Source organism: Oratosquilla oratoria, chromosome 27, assembly GCF_046742065.1.
Source record: "Oratosquilla oratoria isolate Oo_2021 chromosome 27, ASM4674206v1, whole genome shotgun sequence".
Taxonomy (NCBI): Eukaryota; Metazoa; Arthropoda; class Malacostraca; order Stomatopoda; family Squillidae; genus Oratosquilla; species Oratosquilla oratoria.
The window spans coordinates 45614273-45621772 of record NC_134803.1 but is presented as its reverse complement, the minus strand read 5'-3'; positions in this window follow the sequence as shown (position 1 = coordinate 45621772).

Here is a 7500-nt window from a genome sequence, read left to right as displayed (position 1 = left end):
AGACAAGGAAGGGGGATGTGGAAGCTAAAAAAGAAGGTTAAAGAATTATTGAAATAGAAGGAAGGGGAGAGGAATAAATGAAAAGGGGAAAGAAGAGACAAATGTGAATGGAAGACATGGAGGAAACGACGATAAACGTACACGCGCGAGAGACGATTAGAGTACAGACGTGATACACACAGACACAGACAGACAGACAGACAGACTGATGTGATACACACAGACAAACGTACACGCGCGAGAGACGATTAGAGTACAGACGTGATACAGACATACAGATAGACAGACAGACAGATGTGATACACACAGACATAAACGTACACGCGCGAGAGACGATTATGGTATAGACGTGATACACACAGATAGACAGACAGACAGACACAGACAGATGTGATACACACAGACAGGCAGACAGATGTGGTACACACAGACAGACACACAGACAGGCAGACAGATGTGGTACACACAGACAGACGTCATACACACAGACACACAGACAGACGTGATACACACAGACGTCATACACACAGACACACAGACAGGCAGACAGGTGTGGTACGCACAGACAGACAGACGTCATACACACAGACACACAGACGTCATACACACAGACACAGACAGACGTGATACACACAGACAGACAGACAGACAGACAGACAGACTGAGAGGTATGTAGGTAGACAGGTATATATAAAGGCGAACAAAAAAAAATAGGTAGACAGGCAGAAAGAGGGGAAACTGAAAGGCAAGTAGACAGATTGATAGAAGGAACAGTAGACTAATAGATTGAAATATGAAGAACCACAGAGATAGACAAACTGACAGACTAGCAAATAGATGGACAGGCAAACTAATACACTAAAAGGGTAAAATTGACAGATACATATGTAAATAGACAGACAGAGAGAGAGAGAGAGAGAGAGAGAGAGAGAGAGAGAGAGAGAGAGAGAGAGAGAGAGAGAGAGAGAGAGAGAGAGAGAGAGAGAGAGACAGAGTGAGAGAGAGAGAGAGAGAGAGAGAGAGAGAGAGAGAGAGAGAGAGAGAGAGAGAGAGAGAGAGAGAGAGAGAGAGAGAGAGTGAGAGAGACTTGGAAGAACCCAAGGAAAACCATAAATACAAGAGTAAATGTAATAAATCAGGAGAAGGGAGAGTAATATGAAACGGAGGAAGGAAGATGAAAGAGATGGGAGGAGTAAAAACGGGAAGGAATAACAATGGAAGCAAACATAAAGAAAAAAAATGTAGAAAGACGAGAGGGTAGAAAGAGCCATGGGGGAAACGGGTGTGGACAGGGAGAAAAAGAAGTGGAGACGTGGAAGAAGAGGAGGGAGGAAGAGGAAGAGGAAGAGGAGGAGGAGGAGGAGGAAGAGGAAGAGGAGAAGGAAGAGGAGGAGTAGGAGGAATATGAGGAAGAGGAGGAAGAGGAGGAGGGGGAGGAAAAGGAGGAGGGGAAGGAAGAGGGAGAGGAGGAGGAGGAAGAGGAGAAGGAGGAGGAGGAAGAGGAGAAGGAGGAGAAAGATTAGGAAGAGGAGGGAGAGGAAGAGGAGGAGGAGGAGGAGGACAAAGAGGAAGAGGAAGATTAGGAAGAGGAGGAAAAGAAGAGGAGGAGGAGGAAGAGAGGAACGGAAGTGGGAAGTCCTCTCGTAGACTTTGAGAGAGTGTACCTTCGTCCCTTTGGGGTTGTTTCAGCACTGAATGAAGTCTTTTGGTATCCATTAATTGCTTCTGGTTCTTGGTTTGTTGACCCTTCCGGAAGCTCTTGCAGACCCTTTGGGACCTCAAGAGTCCGGAGTAGAAACCACTGGAATAGAGGAAAAGGATTAAAAAAAAGTAGAACACACAGTCATAAGAAAAAATGAAAAGGCTGGGTAAATATTAACATAGAAAAAGGAAGAACAGGATAAAAGGAATGAGGAGGAAGAAATGTGAAGGAAGGAAGGAAGAAAGGATAAGGGATAAGGATGAAAAAGAAGAAGAAAACGAAGAAAATTGGAATTATTCAGAACAAATAAAATCGTAAAAGGACATTATCACGTTGGTGAAAAACGCAGCAAGGAAAGAAATTAATTAATAGTAAGGTAAAATAAAAATAATCAATTGCAAAAAAAGAAAAGAAAAAGAAATTAGAAAGAAAAAAGAAGAAGGGAGAAGAGGATTGAACGAAACAGTGATGACGGAACGAAAATGTTTTAAGGAAAAGAGAGAGAGGAAAGAGAGAAAAGGGAAGAAGACGGGAAAGGAAGAAAAGGGTCAGAAGAAGAGATTTCGCGGAAAAGAGGGAAGGTGGATGGCGAAAGGGTAAATAATGGCGAGAGGGAGAAATCTCAATAATAACAGGTAGTAGAGATAACTATCTCTATCTGTCTGTCTATCTCTGTCTGTCTATCTCTGTCTGTGTGTGTTTCTCTATCTCTCTCTGTCTGTCTCTATCTCTCTCTCCCTCTCTTTCTGTCTGTCTGTCTGCCTGTCTCTCTGTATGTCTGTCTGTCTGTTTGTCTGTCTGTCTCTATGTCTATATCTCTTTGTCTCTGTCTCTATGTCTCTCTCTCTTTGTCTCTCTCTCTTTCTCCCTCTCTCTCTCTCTCTCTCTCTCTCTCTCTCTCTCTCTCTCTCTCTCTCTCTCTCTCTCTCTCTCTCTCTCTCTCTCTCTCTCTCTCTCTCTCTCTCTCTCTCTCTCTCTCTCTCTCTCTCTCTCTCTCTCTCTCTCTCTCTCTCTCTCTCTCTCTCTCTCTCTCTCTCTCTCTCTCTCTCTCTCTCTCTCTCTCTCTCTCTCTCTCTCTTTCGTTATAGCCTCCAAATCTTTCTTTACCCACAACGCCAGCCAATCACAAGACTTCAGAAAGCGGGGTTCTCTTGAACTTTGATAGATGGAATGTACACAAACCACCCAACACCAAAAAACAACAACGACGACAACAATGATGACAGTAGCAACAACAACGATGACAGTAGCAACAGCATTAACAACACCAAGAACTCTGACAACAACAGTGGCAAAACGACAACAACAATGACCACAACAGTTGCAACTACAACTGCAGGGGGTGGAGTTTAAGAATAATTAAACGAACGAAAGTGAGATGATATATGACACGAACGAACGAACAAATGCCAAAACAGTCCAACATATGGCGGAGGGATAGGGCGAACAGTCCTTGAACAGATACTACGTTATTCTTTATTTTTTCCTTAGGCATTACAGTCAGTATCTTAAGAATTATACCAACACCTCTACGGACCAGAGCCACGCAGTTTTCTAATATGATTGAGACGAATATCCGTTCAGAGGAGAATGGTAATCACTATTAATGTCTGCTAAACCTCGTTTCTGATCAGTTTACTAAATATACGCAATTTGGGGTTATGATGAAATATTAGAGATTGAGAAATTGCTTAATATAAGAGTAGTAAGTTAAATAAAGTGTGAAAATTAATATGATTAAGTCTTTACTCATTTGAGGCACCAAATACGTTGATTATAATTTTTGATATTAGGTAATGGTTGTTAAACACTAAGATATTTAGTGGCAGATACTGTGATAATAATTATTTCGATTTTTCTTGGTGCTGAGTCACGTTTTTGATAATGATGTAGAGGATGATTACGATGATGATAATGTTTTTGATTTTGTTATTGTTGTTGTTGTTGATGGTGATGATGATGATGACAATAATGTTGACAGTGACGACAACGATGACGATGATTAGGATGATAATAATAATGATGATGATGACGACGACAAAGATGAGTGACGATAACGACAAAGATGACGATAATGATGGTGATGATGATATTGATGATAATGACTATGATGATGACATTGACGACGACGAAGATAATTACGACAATGATGAGGATGGTTATGATGATGAAGATGGTGGTGGTGATGGTGATGATGGTGGTGGTGATGGTGATAGTGATGACGTCATTGTCAATCACGATGACGCCAATGACGACGACCATGTAGATAATGATACTGATAATGATGATGATGACAAAAAAAGAAAAAAGAAAAGGAAAGCATAAGAAGAAGAAAAAGAAGAGTCAAAGAAAATTGGAACGAAGATGAAAAAACAAAACGAAAAATATAAAGAAACTAAGGAGAAGAAAGAAAAAAGGGGAACGAAGATAAAAATGGAAATGAATTAGTACTTGAAACAAAAAAGTGAAAAAAATAAAACAAAAGAAAAAAAAGACAAAAAAAGGAAAATCAAAGAGAGACAAGGAGGAACAAGAAAAAGAAAACGGAGGGAGGAAGGGAGGGAGAGGAGGGAAATAGGGAGGTAAGGGTATAGAAAGGGGAAAAGAGGGAGGAAAGTAGGATGAGATGGAAAGATAAAGGAAGGGAAGGAAGTGAAGAAAGGAAGGGAAACAGGAATGTACGGGTATAGGGAAGGGGAGGGAGGAGAGAGGAAAGGAGGGAAGGAAGGAAGGAAGGGAGAAAGGGAAAGAGGGAAGGTGTAAAAAAGAAAGGAATGGAGGAAGGGAAGGAGGGAAGAGAGAGAGAGAATGAAGGAAAGTATAGGAGTGGGAAGAAGGGAAAAAAGGAGGTAAGGAATGAAGGAAGGGAGAGAGGGAGGGAGGAAAGAAGCGAGGGAGTTAAAGGTTGAGGAAGGGAAGGAAAGTGTGAGGTAGAGAGGAAAGGAGGGAATGAATGAAGGGAGGAAAGTAGGGAGGGGGAGGAAGGGAAAGAAGGAAGGAGTGAGGGAGGGAAAAAGGTAAGGAAGTAGGGAGGAAAGTAGGGAGGGTGAGGAAGGTAAGGAAGGCAGGCAGGGAGGAAAGTGAGGAGAGTGAGGAAGGGAAAGAAGGAGTGAGGGAGGTAAGGAAGGAAGGGAGGAGTGATTGAGGGAGGGAAGGAGTTGAGGAAGGAGTGAGGGAGGGAGGGAAGGAGGTAAGGAAGGAAGGGAGGGAAGTAGGGAGGGTAAGGAATGGAAGAAAGGAAGTAGTGAGAGGAAGGAGGGAAAAAAAGGAAGAAAAGGAGTGAGGGAAGGAAGGAGGGAGGGAAGGAGGTAAGGAAGGAAGGGAGGGTGAGGGGTGGAAGGAAGGAGTGAGTGAGGGAGGGAGGGAGGGAGGGAGGGAAGGAAGGAGGTAAGGAAGGAAGGGAGGGAAGTAAGGAGGGTGAAGAATGGAAGAAAGGAATTAGTGAGGGAAGGAGGAAGGGGGGAAGGAAGGTTGGAAAGGAAGGAGGGAGGGAGGGAGGGAAGAAGGGAGGGAGAGAGGGAGGGTGAGGAATGGAGTGAGTGAGTGAAGGAGGAAGGGAGTGAGGGAGTAGACTGGTTGTTGGACAGAGGCAGTTTCTTCCTCTGTGAAATTGGTTTCAATCACAGAAAACGTGGTGAGGGTATCAAGTTCTCCAGCGTGTGGACAGGCACACTTTGAAGATTTTTTTCTGGTAACGAGTCAGGATTGTCATGGACAGTGGGATGTCTTCGTCGAGAATAGGACTCAAACATATATACAGGTATATATATATATATATATATATATATATATATATATATATATATATATATATATATATATATATATATATATATATATATACAGTGTGTGTGTGTGTGTGTGTGTGTGTGTGTGTGTGATTCATCATGGTCTTGGATCACATACTGAACTCGTGATCGACAGCTATTACCCTCCCGGATGGGAGTTCAGAGCTCGTATATGACCGATCTATGGGTAATGCTGTGACCTTATATGCACACACACACACACACACACACACACACACACACACACACACACACACACACACACACACACACACACACACACACACACACACACACACACACACACACACACACACACACACACACACACACACACACACACACACACACACACACACACACACACATCCAACTCCCCGTCCATGAGAGTTGGAGTGCCGGCTCGTATCGCAGCGATGCTGAAATTATTTCAGTCCTGGGTGTATGTATGTATGTGTGTGTGTATGTATGTATATATATGTGTGTATGTGTGTGTATAGTAACAACACATGCGATAATGACATGCAAAGGAATACTAAAGTTGTGAGTTACTCGTACTAGTTGCAGGAACTCTAGCAATACTTTTAGTAATAAAGGCATTTAAGAAGGACCTAATACTCTAAAGGGGTGGAAAGTCTCAAGAAGAAGGAGGAGGAGGAGGAGGAGGAAGAGCTCGGGTCGAGGGGAAGGTGGAGTGAGGGCTGAGTATGAGAGAGGAAAAAAGAGCAGTAAAACTATGAAAAAAGTTTATTATTAGAGGAGGAAGGCACTGCGGAGATGACAGGGAGAGAATTGTTGGGCTAAGGGGAAAATGAAAAGAGAGAGAGAGAGAGAGAGAGAGAGAGAGAGAGAGAGAGAGAGAGAGAGAGAGAGAGAGAGAGAGAGAGAGAGAGAGAGAGAGAAAATAAGGAAACGAGAGAGGGATAGGAAGACATGTCCAAACAAAAGAAAAAGTAAAGAGAAAGTCCGAAGAAGTTTAAGAAAGTGAAGACAGAAAAGAAACGAGAGGAGAGGGGAAAAGAAGACGACGACTGGACAGAAGTGAAAAGGGAAAGAAACTTGTCAGAAGAGAATAAAAAAAAAGGAAAACAGAAAGTGGAGAGGAAAAGGAAGAAATAGTTGAAGGAAAGAAATAAAGAAAGGAGGCAAAGAAAGAGGAAGGTACGAGTACATGGAGAAAGTCAGAACGGACAGAGTATGGCAGAGAAAATATATGTAAAAAAAAAAGAAGAAAATAAACGAGAGGCAAGAAAATGAGTATCGAAAAGAATGAGAAGTAGAAGAGGAAGATAAAGACGAAGAGGAGGAGGAGGAGGAGAGGGAAACTGGAACAACTGGAGGAAGAAAGGCTGTCTAGTGGACAGACGAAGGAGGTGGAGGAGGAAGGGAAGAAGGGGAGGAGGAGGAGGAGGAGAGAGGTGTGTGGGGGGGAGGTGGTGACTGCGGTGGTGAGCAGGAGACGTTGGGACGAGGCCCAAGGGACCAGGAACGATGCGAGTGGTCAAGAACCGAGGACTCGAAGTATCGAGGTGTGAAGGGGAGGGCCAAGGTGGTGTCGAAGAAGCAAAGGTGAAGAGGAAGGAAAGGTGTTGGACAAACGAAGGTGTCGGACGAAAAAAGGTGCCGGATAAACGAAGGTGGCGGACAAACGAAGGCGTCGGACAAACGAAGGTGTCGGACAAACAAAGGTGCCGGACAAACGAAGGTGCCGGACAAACGAAGGCGTCGGACAAACAAAGGTGTTGGGCAAACGAAGGCGTCGGACAAATGAAGGTGTCGGACAAGCAAAGGTGTCGGACAAACGAAAGTGCTGGATAAGCGAAGGTGCCGGACAAACGAAGGTGTCGAATAAACGAAGGTGTCGGACAAAGGTGCCGGATAAGCGAAGGTGTCGAATAAACGAAGGTGTCGGACAAAGGTGCCGGATAAGCGAAGGTGCCGGATAAGCGAAGGTGCCGGATAAGCAAAGGTGCCGCATAAGGTGCCGAATGAACCAAAATGACGTATCGG